The sequence below is a fragment of the Nylanderia fulva genome, unplaced genomic scaffold (genome assembly GCF_048542155.1).
Source record: "Nylanderia fulva isolate GAGA-0341 unplaced genomic scaffold, ASM4854215v1 Scaffold8, whole genome shotgun sequence".
Lineage (NCBI taxonomy): Eukaryota > Metazoa > Arthropoda > Insecta > Hymenoptera > Formicidae > Nylanderia > Nylanderia fulva.
The window spans coordinates 619730-640077 of NW_028190916.1; the positions used below are offsets into that span (position 1 = coordinate 619730).

The following is a 20348-nucleotide window of genomic DNA, read 5'->3' on the forward strand; positions in this document are numbered from 1 at the left end:
TATTTCAGAATAAATGTACAATTAATTTTGAAGGACTGTAAATCATGTTGTGTGGATAAATATGCTTTTATCCGTAATCTATTTACCCGCTATCTCGTATGTTCGAGCCATAAAATCGTATTATATATATTATTATTATTGTCGCAACTATTATTATTTCCATCGCGAAAACCATCTAACATTGCGCGATAAAGCGATAAAGCGGCGGCTGCAAATGTGTGAACCGACATCACGCTCGTGATAAAAATCATAAACTAGTAATGATAACAAAGAGAAAATACATACCGCCATACTTTTTATCTCGAGAAACCGTGCAGCTCGCGATACGTTTCGCAAACTATGTACATACTCGTATGCAGAATGTGACAATTATGAATAATTCGAAATTTATCGCACGCGCACCTTTCACCAATCTTTTTCGACTACTCTACAGTTTAATATCTCCTCTTTCTTGATCACACCAAAGGTAATCCTGCTCCTACAATCGCATATTTCAAAATTCAGATTTTAATATACTGAAAGAATGTGAGAAAGGTCGCGCATAGAGAGAATCTTGTATCGCGTATAGAGAGAATTCTGACGGCACAGATTGCGACGACCGCGCGTGTGGACCGGTCTCGGTGTGTGCTTCTTGTCCATTTACATACAAATTTATTCGCGCGTGCAAGCGGCATGAATCGGTGCCGGCTTCAAAGGCAAACGACGGACGTCGCCGATTACTTAGCCCGGAGGGCCGGGCAGGAAGAGCGTCTTCTAACATGAATGGAGCCGATCGGTTCCTCGCTCGCGAGTCGCGCAGCGCCACGTTTCGTACATACCCACGTATACGCTCTCGCTGATAATGCCTTCGGTCAATAATCATATGCGGCACGCACGCACGCGGCCGGCCAGCCAGTCTCGCAGGCCTTCGCGCAATGCTAACAAGCTTTTGCGGAAAAAGAGTTGGCGCCAAAAATATTTGCCGTCCGGCGACGGCTATACATGAGAGCACTCTCCAACGATAGGAAGCTGCGGCGTATACCGTCGGTTTTTTTAGTGCCACGCCAGTCGGACTTATTAGTATTCTTTACGCGCTCCCCAGCTGCGATTCCCCTCGGCCTCATTAATACTTATGAATTGGAGCGCTAAAGAAAAATAAACGAAAAAAGAAATATTGACCGCATCTCTGCGTATTGTTCGCAAAAATGTTTATCCATATTTATGTTATATTTGATTAATTAATTAAATCGCATATGTATAACAAAATTATCAAGAGTATATCCATAATTTATAGATAATTTTGGGAAGATCTATTTTATTTATTTTAAACAATTATTTTATTGTGTTAGAAAAATTTCATTCCTTGTATTTTTTTAAAGAGAATTTTGTGATGTCTCGTAATTTATTTCGCTATTAAATCAAAGAAGTTGAAAAGCCGAATAAAAATAAAATAATTATTAGTATTTTTTAAAAATCGACATCCGATATCCGATATAAAAAGAAAATTAAGAAAGAATGATGCTAATAATAGTATAATGTAATTGCAATTCTCTCTTACTCTCTCTCTCTCTTTCGATTATAAAGTCAAATGCGTATTTCTTTCTGTGCTCTGTAGAATTGGTAAATTTCCAGAATTCTTGTTTTTATATAGAGTTTTTATAAAGGTAATCTCTCGGCAATCTGCTTAAATCTGTTATCTAAATCTACATATTGTTATTTATCGCTTCAATTGATTGTATGAGATATCGAAGTTATATCCGTTCCATGGCAGTAGAAAAAAATTATAAACAAAAAATGCGAACACATATTCTTAGCACGATTTAATCACTAATACGTCAAAGGCAATAAAACTTAGCTTCACCAAGAACGTAAAGCGATTAAAAGGCTTAAAATGTTATGCACTTCCTTATAAATTGTATTTGCTACTATTTTTGCAACAATCAATATTGCATCGCGTTTGATAAATCTTCAACGTGATTGCGAGGATAAAACCGGCAGAAAAATTCTGTGAAACAAGCTGATTATGACTTCGCGAATGCTATAGAATTCTCTCGTTTATCTTTTTACTTGTGTCAATTTCAAGTTTCCCTATCCAATACATTGGCGCCATGCTATATTGGTTATAATCTAATCTCGTGATAATGTATCGACGTACATTTGTGTATCACCATCATGTGGACTTCGGAAAAATTCACATAGCTTTCATACACGTGCACAGATATAAGCTATTTATATCAAAAATCAGATGCACAGATGCGATATTTGTAATCAAAGGCATATGCGCAAGAAAGAAAGCAATAAAATCTTAACATTTTAGACTTGACATGATTTTAGATTGTTTATTATGTAATCGTAATATATATTACATCCGTAATCGTAGAAAATTCTATCGCCACATTAATATCATTATCACTGCACGACAAGCAAGATTTATGAATGATGGATCAAAACAATCTCTTAATTTAATTCATTGCCAAGAGTTTAATTCGAAATAAAATAAAAAATAAAGATTCTTATCTCGCGATATTGTCAACAACTCTATAAACGTGTTTTCATCCTTCATTAATTTTTTAATCGAGCATCATTAATCTTCTAAGCGCAGAAATAATACTTGAAATAAATAATATATATATATATATATATTGTATGTAGCTAAAATTAGTTTGATGATTTTTATTTGACACAATTTCCGTGCAATATTACACTGAAAAAAATGTTGTTAACTTAATTTTGTTAATGAAAAAAATTTGTTGACTTGACTAACCTTACAACTAAATTATTATTTTATAAATTAAACATATATTAGTATACAGTCAAATATACGTTTTGTGTTAGATTGAATATGTTATAAGTATTTAATTTTAATATTTTTACAACAATTTTGTTTTTCAGTATACGAGACTATAAGATGACTTTCAGATATCCATAATTCTAAAGACTAAGTTTCATCAATGTTTTCGTTTCTAAGCAGAATTGTAATCAATTAGCAACGATAATTAAAATATAGTAAAAAATATATATAATAATTTCTGATGTGTAACTACTAAAAGTATAGATAATTTAGTTGATAAAGTAACAGAGTCGACAAGAAATATTATTCTTTTAAGGAGAAATTACAATTAAAAAAAAAGAGAAAATACCGAGAGATACGTTTATTCCCATTGATAGATATATGCCAGATATATCGAAGAAAAATAATGGCCAGGGGAGGAATGAATCAGGCCAAGAAGTCTCGAACGAAAAGCCTCAAGAGGAAGTGCTCCTTGATATTCGGAATTTAATCGCTCGTATATCCACCATTACCTCTCTATCTTGAACGGCAATTATTGTCAACCGCGTCCTTTGCCTTTCGGTCGGCAGATGAATCTACTTCGACGCTATCAAGCGCACATTATGTGCGTGCACACGTACACGTACCAATGTACCGCCGTGCATACGTGTAGTACGTTATACTGGCACCAAACGTATATAACTCCGCTTTATCGCAGCCATTAAGGAGACATTAAGTTCCTCTGCCAAGGGAACCAGCTTGACGCTAAGGACAAAAATGGCTCAGTGGTTTCGTCGGGAAATCTGAGAGTACGCGACCGCAAGGTCGACAAAACGCACAGCCGCCGGTGAAAGAAGTGCGTCTCTTGCGCAAATAATCGCCGTCGCGCTATCCACGCTATCATTAATCGAGATTTACGCCCGGTTCTTAATATTACCGTTGAAAGCGCATTGAGACGAATTTTACAAACTGCCGTCGCGTTTAGTTACGATATCGACGTCGAACACTCTTTACGATAATGGAACCGCTCATATATACTTTGATCGGCGCTCGCGCAGAGAAGGTACATATGTAGGTATACGAAAGATTAAAGAAATTGATTTCCGCTCGAAAGAGACAGCCACTTTCGTATAATTTCGTCCGGAACGCGGCGACGTTATTCGGTATTTTCGAAAATCGGCCGGACAGGGGGCAGCCATAAGAAAATAAAAAGGATAAGAATCGATGGCATTGACATTCCGGACTATAATACCGACATAAATATCGACTCGTAAGATATGCCGAGGTAGAAAATATCCGACAATTATAATCACTTTGCACGTCGGCTTGTTCGCGCGCGACGATTAATGCAAACATTTATCGATCCGCTGACTCGTTCGAAACAGATTATCGTGAATCCTCGTGGATACATTACCGATTACAACCAATGTCAAAATTGTATATGATCGTATCCACGTTAATATTATGGAAACTATATTACGGTGATTACATAACGATCCAACAATCTTCAGTGAGCGCAAAATGAGTGTCGTAAAATTTTCTGTCAGATGTGAAATCAGCTTAGCTTTCGTCTCGCATTATATTCCTCTAAGATGCTGTATATTTACATGCATTTTATTACTATAAGACTATATAGATGAGATAAGTACACGGTAATCCGAGTAGTTGATTGATCGGGTTACACTTATCGAGTCGTAATCGTAAACAGAGTATCGCGGTAATATATTAATACCGTGTCACCTTGCAACGTGTCGTCATTCATGCATCAAGTCGCATTTGCACTCGAGTAGTTTTAATTTCTAAATCACATCTAATAACGATATCGGTGATATACAACTTGTAAAAGATTACGCAGAAGCATAATTTATTACAAACTAAACCTCGAGACATTTATGTTACACTATAAAACATCATTCTTTCTCTCCTTTTGTTCTCTTTTTCTTATCACTTTTAGTTAAATTATTGTATGCGACCATATATATAATATATACCTCATTTCAAAGCAAGATAATAACTAATTTTCAATAATCACATTACTCTAGATAATTTATGAAAATATTTCAAGACTATTTTCTAAAAAAAAAAAAAATTATCTGCGGTGTCAATTAAATTTGCAATCCCGACAAGAATAATGCGCACGATCAAAAGGGTTGTTTTGTAACAAGCAACAAAGGCACGGTATCTGACCCAGATTAAGGCTATAAACTGTCCACCAGCCATAACATTGGCAACACCCGCTATGTTCCGCGACACTATTATGATAAGTATACGCTACTCACATTCCGCTCTCTGTATTATTAACAATAAGTTCAAGTAACTCTGACATTTTACAAGTAAAAAGCATGCTGAGAGGCATAATAAATCTTACGGCAAAATAGACGGCGCTGCGTTACGGAAGCGCCTTTGTGTACAATGCACCGTTATGTTATTAACATATTTAATCGCCGTCGTATATTCTCCAACGTGTTTATTGCCTCTTACTCATTTCGAACCATCAACCCCGGTTTGTCAGCATAAAGTCTGCCCCGGATAGCTCGCGATCCATCTTACCTACATACACGTGAAAACGCCACACGCTCAAAAGTAGGGAACGAAAATGCATCTCGACCACGAAATTACGTACAAATTGACAATGCAAATATTAGTCACACGCCTTAGCGATTCTCAAACAAGTTCATTACCACCACGAAGCGATATGTGCAGAAGTGCAGTTGCGTTGACCTACAAACCTTGAATCGTGTTATTAATAACTCGTACTTCGTTGTTAATAATAATCGATAACTTATTATTGGTAATATAGTAAATACTGCGATAGATTTTTATTCCATCCACATACAGTGTATATTTAAAAAAATGTTAACTGCTATGAGAAAAATAAAAAATATATCGCCACATATCTTCAAACTAACACCTTGCCATCGGAACCCTACATCTGAAGTAATCGACGTCTACGCGTGGCGTTTAAGATAAATTATATCGTCGCGCTAATGTAATAATTTTCGCCGACGATGCAATACTGTGATCACCAATTACAATGCTGATATATAGGTTCAGGAATGATGATTCTCCGATTGAATGCGTAATTGCGTCGCGGTCAGTGCGAAATAACAGCGCATCGGGCGTGATCAGGGGCGCGCGAGCTCTTTCTCCCTTCGAGCCTAATCGATCGGGCTATTAAGGCCTGCCGAACAGCAGGACCGCGAACAGGCCCCGAACGCAACCTCGAATTTGTGGGGGCACGTCTGTACAGACACGTGAACCACGAGAGAGATCTCGTCGTAGGTGGTCTCGATAACGACGTACAGACGACGTCGTATAGACATATAGATGACTACTATGGGTAGTGTAAAGTCGTTTTAAAAGCCCCCGTACTCTCTTTCGCCTTCCTCTTCGATTTCTTCTCTTCGCGACTCAACGACTTAACTAGCTAACGTCCTAACGTTTTATTTTCCTTTCCTCTACTTTGCGCAGTATATTCGTCTATTAATGGGACGATTAGCCGGCTCTTCTCGCTAATTTCGCATCGATCATCATGTATGATTATTAACTATGCCATCAACGTAATATACACACGACTTTAAGTGAAATTATTTTCTATGACGTTCTGACAAGAATCAAGTCATACTGATTATGAATATACGCCACACAATCCTGTGATATCTAAATATTAAAATCTGAATATTATAATCTAATCGCTTCACGAAAGATAGTCAAGTTATGTATTAAATAATGTAATAAGAAATAGATTTGAAAAAGAGAAAACAAAATGGTAATCAAAATATAAATAGAAAATTACTAAAAAATACACTAAAACAACTATATAATAAAATTAATATTAATATAGCGATTATTTTTCAAATAATTTCTCTTAATGAGTGCGATTAAAAATTTTAAAAAGTGTAATCATTTACGCAATCAATAGATATCGATACATCAGGCAGAGCCATTATCTAAAGTGTTTGAACTTCAACGATTGTTTTTTACGGATGTACTTACTTGAGCAAAATTAAAAAAACATTACTCTTTTTATATCAATTTCCGTTTACTTACATTTCATCGTGATAATAAATCAAATCTTAATGATAATAAAACAAGTATAAGGAAAAAAAATTAAAAGGCAAATTAATCGTAACATTTACATTTGTCCTAAAATAAAACAAACTCCACCGCTAATGCTTTTTTTTCGTTGATACTTTTTCCTTTCTCTCTTTCTCGATTACATACAGCTATTATCGATTAGATACGATATAATTGTTACATAATATTATATAATATACATCATTCTTTCGGAGCTCTCATTGCTCGATTGTAGGAAGAAGCTAACCAAATTCCGACGAGTATATCGACCAGGTTTGGCCATCTCTCACAATCTTTTCACGCAAAACATTGTCGCATAGCATCTCCGCGCATCTCGTTCATACTAGACGTAGTCAATGACACGCGGTAGATACTTCCCGGGTACTCCGTGGCTAAACATCCAGGCCGCCCGCGTCGTGAACTGAAGATGTTTGTTTGGTTTTCCCACGAAGAATGCCATGGAGTACTCTCGAAAGAGGCGACCATGTGCACGTCGAGTGTCCGCGCGAGTTTCCGAGACCCGACACTTCGATCGCGTCGTCCCCAAAGCACACCACATCAGCCACGTTATACTCGACGAGCGTTATACTAGGCAAAACGAAGTTGTACAACCCCGTAAAGCGTATACCTGAACTTTGAGGAAAAACCGACTTTATGCGCGCACATTGTGTGTTTCCTCCATCATATAGTCTGTTCACACAAAGTATTTATGGACATAAAATGGAGATAATTCGCCTCGCATAGGAATACGTCGGAGATAGATCATTCACTATGAATATTGTTTTCCACAAAATTCAACGACATATATATATTTTTTTTTTCGTAGATGGATCTTTAATTTGTATTTTTTTAATTTGAATAAAAATATTTTTCCAGTGACAATTATATAGAAATTATTATCCTTGTAAAGAAAATATTAATGAATATAAGCGGCGAATTTACGCCAATCTAGTGTGCGTTATCTGTTTTTTGATCATAATATTTGTCGACGCGCTATCGCTGCATTAAGACAGCACGGTTATGCAAAACCAAATGTTTTCTCCATATCTATCTGTTTCGTAATTGCACGAAGCTCATAAAATGGAGCAGACAGCACGGCCACGCACGTAATGTGTGTACACGATTACGAAACATTTGATTACTATTCTTTATTCGATATCGCTTTATAAAATTAGTCAAGCTCGACAAGCAAGAGCGACAATCGGGAACAAGATATTCGCTCGAGAACGGGTAGAAAATTGTGGAAAGAGCCGGGCACAATCGAACAGACGTGAGTTCATGAATTTTTCAGGAGTCTCTACGGGGTCGTCGTCACTAAAAGTCGATATCTGCAGCAGAAACGTCAGTTTGGTTTCTCTCTGTCCCGATCTCTCTATCCGCCTTAAAGAATGTAAAGCCATGATAACTACATATAAATTCTCCCATGCGGAGACACAGAGAATAACTCTTTATCCCACATAAACTATATTTAGTAGTGTACTGGTTGCCGAAGTAAAACTCAATAACACATGTAAAACCTAGGCAAACTAACTCTTTTCTATTCGTTACAACTCTATCTATTGTATAAAATAAGAAACCGATAAAAGTCCAAGGGATATAATGATCACGTTATGAGATTTAATAGCGTCTTTTTTCATTTAAGGAAGAAATAACTGTGATAGGTATGTACAAAACTATTAAACAATTTGAAACAAACTTAAATTTAAAATAAATAATATTTCATATTATGTAGTAGATATTCATCATAGAATTTCATACATATTTATATAATATTTTATACATTAAATAATCTAATAGATAATTAATTAAAAGATAATGAAATGATCATTTAAATCTAAATAAAATTATTTTTAAAATAAAATGTTATTGTATTAACACACAACATATAAAATTAATAAATATTCGGGATAATTTCATATATTTTTTACATGTAATTGATCATAAAAATTGACGCAATAAATTTTATATATGACTCGTACCTCTTTCATTAATATAAATTTTATTATTAATGAAAAATTTATATAAATATTTGTATAATACAAATAATTTTAAAAAATTAAGCAGAAACCATTAATCAGTATTGAATTACATTCGCATCTTTTATTATCTCTTCTTTCTATTGTAGTTTACTTTTATGATTTTTAATTTTAGCCACGATAAGATATCTTGCATATGAAATTGTATTTTATCTGAAAGGGTCAACTGCGGTGTAAATGCATCGAATGAATGAGCTCTCTCTCTCTCTCTTCTAGTGTTAATATTTCAATGAAATGATCTATGGAAAGACTAACCCACCCAGTTGAGATACGCTTCTCGATAATACAAACGGAAAGAGCAACGACATCGATCATCTTCTAAATATTTAGTCTCACGATCATTGACCTGTTCCAACCAATCTGCTTATATAGACGTACCATCCTTTCTTAATCACATGGTATGCCGAGGACAAGAGATCCTATATGCAATGTGTGCGCGATAGCCTGACCGATGCAATACGCCATCGAGAAAGGACGATAACGCATTGAGACCGTTATCGCCCTCATATCGTGTTACAAGTTGAGACGATTCGTGACGCAGACGCGTGTTCGAGTCATTGTATATTCCCTCACCCTTTTATTCAACGACTTTACTGCTTCCTACCGTTCGATGCAGTAGCGCGCAATGCATATACTAACTCTATCCAAGTTGGTATGCTTATTATACGTCTATGATAGCTAGCGATAGCGGGAATCGCGAGAATAACTTGTGCACAGAAAATATCGAAGATATTGAAGCATTTATGTGCTTCGGAAATATCGTAACTTTATTATAGACATTCGCAAAGATGCTGGTCATCAAATTTTATATTTACACATAAATAAAATTATGATAATATATATATTTTATAAGAAGATATGTTCATGTAAAGTTCTGTTATTCGCTGTCCATAATTATATGTATATCAAATGATAAGATGCGAAGAAATTACATTTATCTCAACTATTTTTCGCTTTAATATATATTATCGGTTACTATATCGTAAAAATATTTGGCCTTATTCTATTAAACAGAACTTTATATGCGTTAGCATTCTTGGCGACTTTTGTAATGTATGTTTTCGACCTGGAAACACATATGTTGCTTTCGCGAGGTGAACACGGTACGGTATGTAATGCCAACATTTACATGAACGAATAAAATTGTCGGAGCGTAAGATCTGAACGTGTGTGTATCAGGACACATTTCTCCCTCTCCCTTTCTTACCCTAACGGTAACTGCAAAGACTAGCTTCTTCTTCAACCCCAGCAGCACCCATTCCTTTAAAAGTTACGTGGTACAGGGTATCGAGTTCGATGCCCGACCAGGGGAAAACGCGGACAAAACAAGACGCGCTGCTGGTCTCACGACAAGTCAGCGGAATAAAGTTTGCCCGGTGGCGGCGATGGCGGTGGCGGCGCCCGAAAACTTGAGAAAACTCGAAGTCTTCCCTGGACCCGGAGGCGAGAGAGCAGGAGGGAGACTTTAGCACGGCGACGGTGATTCGAGGGGGTGGACGTCGGTGGTGGCAATACTCTAAACTAAAGTCGATGGCCGCCGCTCTTTCGGGAGTTCTCGGTGGGTTGGGCGCGCACGATCAACTCGCCGAGTTCGATTTGTAAACAGGGCTCTCAATAATGGAAGATTGTTATAACCCGACCGGCACAGTCCCCGGATAAAGAGAAGCAAGAGAACGGAAATAATACGTGAGCGAACTTTAACGCCGGATGACATTCGCGAATAGAGTAGTCTTTAACTGCGAAAAGTGTCCGCTCGACAAAAGTTATCGGCTAAACACTCATCATCATCATCGTCCAGCGATATGCGCGTATAATTCAATTTTATTCACAACAAACGCATAAAAAGAGCTCGATGAAAAAAAGTTTTGTAATAAAAAAAAAGGTACTTTATAATGTAAGAAAGCTACTCTTTGGAATATTGCTACATTTTTATTGATTCTCTTCGAATTTTCCAGTAACATTTTAATCTATTTTTTAGTTAATTTATATGCAATAATAAATCGTATTACCGTAATGGATTCAATTTCAAAATCAGTAATCTATAAATCAACCTACTTCTCGTCCACTTGCCCTTTCAATTACGAAATAGACGCTGTAAAAAAAAAATACTGAAACGTCTCCGGCGAGAGTAAGGCGATGATAGTTTTATAGCGTTCAACGTCATCAAATTAACCGCTAATCTTAACTCGTCCAGCCTCTCTATTTTATTCTCAGCGTACCTGTCATCGAGCGTGACGTGCCATTACGTAGCCACGGTAGAAAAGTTAATTGCCGCCTAAGCAAGTCCCTACACCAAGACACTCATTAGGTAGCTCCAGAGACCCAGTGACGTCAGACCTGGTAACGAGGATATGAGGGCCGATGATTCCTGTGTCGTCTACCCTTATATCCTCGCGCATGGTGGCGGTCGATTTATCTGGACGATCCATAACTTTCCGTCCTATTCGTGTTACTTGGCAGTTCATTGTGATTTACACGATCATTAACGATATACTAACTAAATAGAGGGAGGCGGGAATTGAGCTGAAGAAAAGAGAAAGAGATTTACGCCGTTTTGGAGGACACAGCTGTTCCTTATATCGCCCACTTCATGGAGGGTGCGCGACCTATCCAAGAACGAACGAACCCTTTTACGAGCACTCTAACTCGTTATTACGACGAACCAAAATGGAATTCAAACTCATCACGAATTGCTCGGCCAGTTAATCGTAGCCAATTAGTAAAACAACGGAAGAATTTATAGGCGCAGTCATAAATCATCCATGCAAATGTTAAATTTTACAACGCAGAATTGTTTTGCTGCGAGGGCTGCGTACGTAGTCAATTATCGTGCGCAAAATTGATATAAGAAATTGATATTAAAACAAATATTTAATTGGCATAATTAATTTAAAATAATTTTTTTTATAATAATACAACTCGAAATTATATTGACAATAATGCTTTCAAATAACACGGTAAAATATTATTGAGAATTTCCATAAATATTTCTCATTCTTACACGTCGCGACACAATGTTTTCTCTCTCTCTCTCTCTCTGTTCCTCTCATCTGTCTAACGGATCACCGAGAAACAGGCTGATTGACTTTTTAATTGGAGCCCCGGTAATTACAACCGTCGAACCTCTTATCCCTAGTCCTCGTACTTGGAACGACCAAGCAGATGTCTATACAAGTTCGATAATACGTAAACTGGAAATCACCGTGAATACACGTTCTCGTCGTCTGATATCATTTACTTTGGTCCGTGACGAACAACGCCCAACCACGTCGCTTTTATCTCACCTTGTCACTACTATGTTGGTTTTAACCAGCGAGATCAGCTCGACTTGATACGGACAGATGTCGGAGCAGGTGGAAACAGAGACATAAAGGATTAAAAAAAAAAAAAACTCGAATATATCGCATGAAAGATTACGCGATGCGATGTGTATGACAAGACCGATCGGCAACATGTGATTATAAAGGGCTCGAAATCTCCGAAGCAATTCAATCCTTCTTAGAAAGGACTCATTTTTTAAGAATACTTAAACTGATCGAGAACCACTAATATCCATAATTTTATCAAAAACATTATAAAAGGATATTCTTTCTCAAGGAAATCTAATTTAATATATTATCACTTTTCTCCGCGTGCAATGTTTTAATTGTATACAGCAATCATTTCGCGATGTATAAGACAGTATCAAATTAAATTTCAGCTAAAAGGCCTATCCGAAATTAACTGCATAAGATTTTTTTATCTCTACCCAATCGATACTCAATTTACCACAAAACCCTTTAATTATCAATGTAAAATAACTTCATAATTAGACCTTCCTCGTAATATGGGATCGAGATGTAGTATCAAGATATCGTAAGTATCCCTATTTATTCTTCGCGTGCGAGCGATTAAGTTTCCGAGATCCTCGTACATACCTGCGCGCATCCGCGCAGCGCGAAATGAAAAGAGTTGATTTATTAGAGCGACGAAATGATCCTCATTACGCCGCTCGTCTTCTTGACTGACCGGATTCTTGATTCAGACACCCGCTCGTCTTGTAGCTTGTAGCTCCGTTTCGACACCGGGTATCGTCGCATGTTCGTGATCGCATTAAAATTATCATGTAAGCGTAATTGCCATATATGTTACAAACTTTCCAAAGCTTATTAGATACGAAGACGCGATAAGTGCGCGCGTGTAAGCAGTTTCTCACACCATGATGAACCGGCGTAAAAACTTAATAAAAGAGTATCCCGACAAAAATTATGCTGCATTTTCATATAAAGTTCATGATTCGCGTAGTAATTTTCGCGAGCAATTTTAAACATAATATGTAGAAATGAAAAATATTTAGTCATTGAGTCGTTGAATTTCCTTTTTGTCATAAAAAAATAGATTATTTAATAAATTGAATGCCAGAGTAAATATGATTTGGAGATATATCGTCCAAATCATATTGAAATAAAATTACTTATGTATGCTTGAGCCTCGAGAGAGAAAGAGATAAAATATAAAAATACATTTTTCTCCTACAAAAACCAACCAAAAGAGTAATTAAAAAATTTAACGATGGAAAACAATATTCGCCAAAGAGGATATAAAAGTTTTTTTTTTTTTTTTTTTTTTTTTAGTTAAGCGTTAGGCTAATGCTCTGCTTATATAGCACAACGAGCCGGACAATATCATGATAAGTGGGGAGAATAATCGATTACGCTTTGTGTTTCTCTGTCACGTATCGAAGAACAATGAGCGCAAATTTTCTGCCATGCGAGCGCATAGGGAAAAAAAGATGAACAGTTTTCATTAATCTTCATATATTTCGAGGGTGAAGAAGTGAAATATACATGTGACCTTTTTTGCGTATTTAACGAATACAAATGCACATGCACATGCACGTACGCACGTGTATTATATACATGAATGAATACGCACGTGGGGAACAGTATGTTTCTTCTGCGGTCAAAATTCTTGGATATTTCCCAGAAAAGCGATATCAAAGTGCAATAACTCGGTCTGGATACGCGATTCGCTCATTCGGTTAACGACCGGTTGTCTTTTAAATTGAATTTTGTGCGCGAGAGATAGTAATAAAAAAAAGCGCGTGAGTCGTGTGTATACTTCGTATATACATAGCATATATCGTATAAAAAGACGATTCTGTCAATTATTGTGCACTGAGAAAAAACTACATTGAGAGAAAGACATCGCGATCGATACACGTTCGATTTTTGCAAAAGGTAACGGGCCGTCGCGTCGATTCGGCCACGATCATCGATCATTCCTTACGACTTTATGGATTTCGGTCCACGCGATTTACTTCCTTCTTCGATTATGGTGGACTTTACACTTTGTCACCGGTTGCAAATTCAATTGCGGTTGAATGCCCCGAATAAATACGTCATGACCGCGATCGATTTACCAAGTCGCTCGGAAGATAGTAAAATAAAAAGCAGGTTCGTGGAAAGAAATATTCAAAAAGGGCAAAAGAGATTATTCACGATATTCGTATTAAGCTGATCGATCTTCTACCGCATTTAAAACAGATGTATTAATAAGCGGGAATAACCGATTTTCCTATATTTTCTTGCAAAAACGAGGTCGCAATGTTTTTTAATTATTACACGTAGATCTCGATTAAATATATTTGTACTAAATATAATATACCATAGAAATATATTATTTCAGACATTTACTATTTGTTTGATAATTTTAATTAGTTGTTCTTATTCTAAATTATAAATAGTGCGAATACAGGAAAAGCATCTTTACATATATTATTGAATATAGGTAAATGTTACTTATACCGTTCAGATAACCTGATAGTCCAAGTAATTTATGAGAGACGAGCATACAGGAACACTCGTCCCCATAAGCAAAACTCCCGTCTCTCTCTCCTTCCGCGAGAACGGGGAGAATACGCAATTTCAAGGGATTAGACGTCACTTGATACCCGTTCGGCTTATGTCCCGTAACGTACACCGGATGTAGAAATGTTCCTGAGCCAGCGCATTGCTTTTACCCGCAGCTACCTAATAGCAGTGGTAGCGTACGGTCGCCACCACGTCCGCATGTCATGAAGAGGAAGGAGAGAGGGCGCGGTCTCGAGATCTTTGCCTCGAGCTTAGAACTCAATCCGACCGAGGAGAAGGACCTAGCACCGACTACCACGCACGAAGCACGAACAAATTAACTGGCACGCGTGATCGTCCGTACGGTTCTTCGAAAGTATACGATAACAGTATGCATCTTCGCACACAAGATAAAATACACCAATAGACAATTAGCTGCATTTTTTTTAAAAGATTATGCTAAATAAAAGTAATTGTTTTTTACGCGTGTTGTTATTATTATTCAAAGTGTTAGAGTCTTAATTGTAACATAGATCTTTTATATTTATTTATTTGTTTATTATTTAAAATAAATGCACGAGAAATTTTAGAGCCAACAAAAAATCATCGATAAATAAGCCCTTAAATTTGAATTTGTACAAAGAGAGAGAGAGAGAGACTGACCTTTTTTTAAATATATTTATTGTCGAGTAGAAAAAAGCATACACCGTCCACAGTCATTCATGTCAATGTTTGAACTGCTAACACCTACGAAGATTGTAGGATGTCTCGATATATATACACAAATGCAGTGAAAATATTTCTCGTCTGTCTACTGTGTAAGAAGGTGACTTCACATATATGTATCTACGATTGCAATTTCTCTTAAATATCGATTTCGATGCAAGTCATAACAGGTGTTATCACAGGTTATACACAGTGAATTATACGTACATATTTGATTCTGCTAGGCTTCCAAGCAATTCCCCATACGAACCGAAAGAATGAGTACAGAGAGAAAGAGAGAGAGTAGTACCAGACTTTTATATACACGTACACGATATATACGTGGGGCGTTATATTACCTTCATGATGTATTTGTCGTTCGATCAGATCTGTCACGATTGCTGATAATTTCCACGTCGTTAAACCGTTTGGACTTTCATTGTAACAAGATAGCAAGATTAAATTGATGTATTAATTTAAAAGAAAGTAAACTCTGAAGCTTTAATAAAAATTGCAATATTTTTACATTTTATATAAATTGATATATAAAAAAGGATCTAAATTATGAATAAAAATACAATATGTAACAATATAATTTAAATTTTAAACCTCTAATAAAAATAAAGAATTTTAGAAAAATCAAGAACAAGCTTCCAAATAACAACAGTAATATATAAAAATCGTATCATTATTAAGAACTCCAATCAGTGTAAGTAACGCATGCACATTATTACTTCGAAGTAGTTGAACGAATCGAAGGTACTATACTTACAATATATAGATATTGTACCTGCCATAATCGCAGGGCAGTTCTGCTTGTAAACGAATGCCTCTACTTAACACGTTATCGTGCTTAGTAATTGACCAAATTACCGATAAGAGGCTGCTAGGAAAATCACGTTCGCTCTCTTGGTCGTTAACTAGCCTACTTATGTTAAACGCGTTAAAATGTGCGTCTCCCATTCGATAATATCCAAACATCGATCTTTTGTTAAGTTTTGTAAAAAATAAATGCAATTTCAAAAAATTCAAAAAATATTTTAAAAACAAGATGCAATAAAAAATTCATTATTTATAAAATGAATAAATATAAATAACATTAATTCATTATTAATTGATTATGTATATAATTAATAATATTATGTATCATTAATTATTTAATAATCGATTATAATATGTGATAACGAATATTCATATAACGAATAAATTAATTGGGAATATCCGTTCTTAAACACTGTTAAAGTATTTGTTCAAAAGCGATATTACATGCAAGATCTACAAAGTTACCTACGCATTTGAGATAAGCGTTTAATACATATTCGTGTTACTTTAATGATATTTTTACTCGCGAGATATGATTTTAATTAACAATAAGATTAAAGCAAATGTAGGCAAAATAAACAAAATTTGTTATTTTTTCTTATCTGTGATAATCAAAAAGATACATTAAAATTCAGCTTTATATAAGAAATAAAAAACCATTCATTTTATGAATCTGATTTTAGTATTAAACTAATAAAAAGAGCTCAAGGACTTTATGCATAGATATATAATCTATTTGTTCTATAAAATATATCGCAATAGTATTCAATATCAACTAACTATGACACAAGATAGATAATATTATTACCGCGATCTTGTCTTTTCCGATTAAATTTTACTTGCGCTCACCTATGTATAGATGCTATTCGGTATATCATTACAATCAACACATATAACAGTAATCAAAATGAGCGTATCCTGCCACTTTTACATTCCATTTTAGTTCTTGTTTAATCTTTATTAATATATAAGACTTCTACGAATGTGTAAATTTTGAAGAATCGAAATATTCTTCACAAAAGAATTTTTAGATTTTTTCTTGTTCTTAACGTTTTTTTAAACATTCCTTTCTTGTTAAATAATTTATGAGAAATATTCACGTATGCAAAAAAACGGTTAAGAATAATTTACAATATATAAACAGCAAAATTATGCAGTGTTTGTTTTTTCTCAAACATAAATATTACAATATCTATACTTGTGTAAAAAAAATGAATTCATCTGTATATATGCTGTCGAAATATACGTGATGATTTAGTTCGCAAAATCTTTAGAAGTTTTTTACAAAAAGAAAAAATAGTACGATCAAACTTAAAATGTCTGTGTCATGGACATTCTTTAACGATATCTAAGATTAGACCAAAATGCATTATGTGCAGTCATCGGCCCCGCTAAAATCTTTCCTATGTTCGTTTATTATTCATGTTAGCACACGCTTCGTCGGGGATTTAAAATGTTTGCGCGTCGTAACGTAAGTCGGAGCTTTGTTATTCGGTGTCATTATTCGATGAGCTGCTGCTCCACGAGAAAAAATTCGCAAGGATTTCTCATGAAGCGTTAATGCTAATTTTCGTGCGGCGATAAAGCACCATTATCTTTTCATTCATAAAAGATATAAAGTAAATTCAATATCGAGATCGTGAAAAAAAATTAAAAAATCGCAGAGCAAGTGAGTAAGAGAATTCAACTGGTTAATTTCTTCGAAACTCATTGTGCCTATCCAATAAATGTAGGGTGGACAAAAGTCGCCCACCCATTAATGACAAGAAATTCGATAAAAGCCAACGAGTCGTGAAAGGTTCCAGAATCGCGAGACATATATGACTATACGGCGCAACGAATGCTGTCATTCGAATCGAAAGGGGATAATTCTCGCAATTCATAGTGCAAAATGAATGATCCCCGTTACACGCGTTATATTGTTCTGCGTGTGCCGCGTGCTCTTTTTTCTATGAATAAAAATGCCAGAAATTATAAGAATCAGCAACAGACTAAATCGAAATGCAGATAATGAGAAAATTGCGGATGATAATAATGCCAAAATCTACGATATAATTTTATGAGACAAATAAAAATGCTCGGGCGCACGATTGACAATTTATCATCAATTTTATGAAAGAAACTTTTAATCAGTTTGCAACGATTGACCAAATATAACGATTGCGTGGGAGGAGCAAAGAACTTTGAGATTGAATATATATCGTTGCTTAATCATGCGGGGCTCATCCGAAAAGTATTTTAATTATGCGTTTTCCTTATCTAAAATATGCTTCGTTATCACAGACGTGTCATCTGATTTTCTCGCTGACAAGTTGCGGCCTCCCGATAATCGTCAAAGTGGCGGAATTCCGAATGATCGAGTGTTTATTCGATAAAAAAAGTAAACGATCTCTCTCGGTCTTCGTCTTCCTAGATTGATCAGTTTCGATCTGGAGAGCAGAATACGATTTGTTGCGACAGTGTGTCGCCTATATAAAATCAAAACTTATTCGCGCAGATTGCTGATAAATCGGAATGTCCCACTTAATGATTCGAAAGTCCAGTTGATATTTTTTAGTTCGTACATTTATAGGCGAATATGTGAAGTTTAGATTTACAATATATATTGAATTCTCTCGTTGTTTATAATAGAAGTTGAGAATCGCTGATAAACTTTGTCGGAAAAATTAGCAGTAATAGCGCAATTAAATTGGATTAGATTAATATTATAGACTAATTAGAGTGTATATTTTTAATTCGTACTGGAATATTAAATTTTCACAAAGACGATTAATAATTATGAGATCAAAATCATTGACAGACGAATATGTAGCATGTCATTATGTTATAATAAAAAATTTAATTATGTATTGAAGAATAGAATTCAAGAGCAGAATAGAGAAATAAAGATCATGTGATGTATAAAGCTGAATTGAATGCATACACAAGCCGCAAATGGCGTGTATGCAGCACCATGAAATCACGCGTGAATTCCCCTACCTAACGTGAATAACCGTTGGCTTGAAAGGGTATAGTCGAGTATAGCTTTTCGTTAGCCGACTGCAAATCGTGTCAAGGTCCTGTCGGTTACGCTCATCTGTAGGGGTTACTGGTCCAATATGGACAAAGGGTTGGTTGAGCACCGCTGTTCGAAACCGTTATGCAGCAAGAGCAGTGCAAATAAATTAAAAGTGATACTTTAAAAGAGACGCAAGCTCGATTTTTCTCCTTCAGACATTTCGTGCAAATTAAAATACCGCGTTCAAGGATATCGAGACAACTGCAAGATGCAGATTGATTGTACTGTCGGAAGAGGGCGGATTTTGTTAAATAGGGAAGAACCTCCAAGAGAGAAGAGAGTCGATCTTCTCCCTTAAACTATTCTAGTAACATACACTGCGTTCATAAGGGATACCGTTATACAAGCGTTGTCGTACCTGTTCAAGGTACGACTTGTCTCTTACCGTATTTGAACATAACTGCGCTTTAAAATCGACACGATTTTTCGGGTCCACTCATCGCATTATATACCTGTCTGATGGTGAAAAATTCCACAAAAAAATCCTTGCCTTAGAATGAATGTTTTTCTTTTCGGATAAAGCCTACTTCATTCGACAAACTATTTTTTTTTCAATCTGTTTCGTGTTTATGTATAGATGCTTCAGCTTAAAATCAAGCACGTTTTTCGACCAACAAAATTTGCTGGTCGCATTTTTTAAAAATACTAATAATATTATCGTCAAGAGAATTCAATCGATGAACGATCTCAAACAAATCCGCGACGTATATCGATATATATGTTTAATCTAAATGAAATCTTAAAACGAAAATGTGGTTACTGTAGCAAAGAGTTTACTCGAGAAACACGTGCATAACATCGCAAACGATAAGCTGTGAGCTGTAAGAGCAGAGGGAGAAGCTTATCTTCTTTAAAGAAAATTAAAACATAAGTAATTTAATAAGTACGCAAATTAATAAGTACATTACAATCAAAATATTCGTGTTATATATACATATACCACATATATAAATTTAAATAAAGATATATATATATATATATACACATATATATATTGGTGCCTGATTATTAAACCTACACGGAGAACTTTTTAAATTTACTCTGAAAATCATGGTGTCGTGGAACAATAT

General features: G+C 35.5%; 1 protein-coding gene across 2 annotated transcripts in view; it reads right to left on the reverse strand.

The window, feature by feature from the left end:
- The window catches only part of LOC114931180 (fibroblast growth factor 18), a 111799-nt gene that overhangs the window by 37816 nt on the left and 53635 nt on the right, over nt 1-20348 (reverse strand). The window lies entirely within an intron of this gene.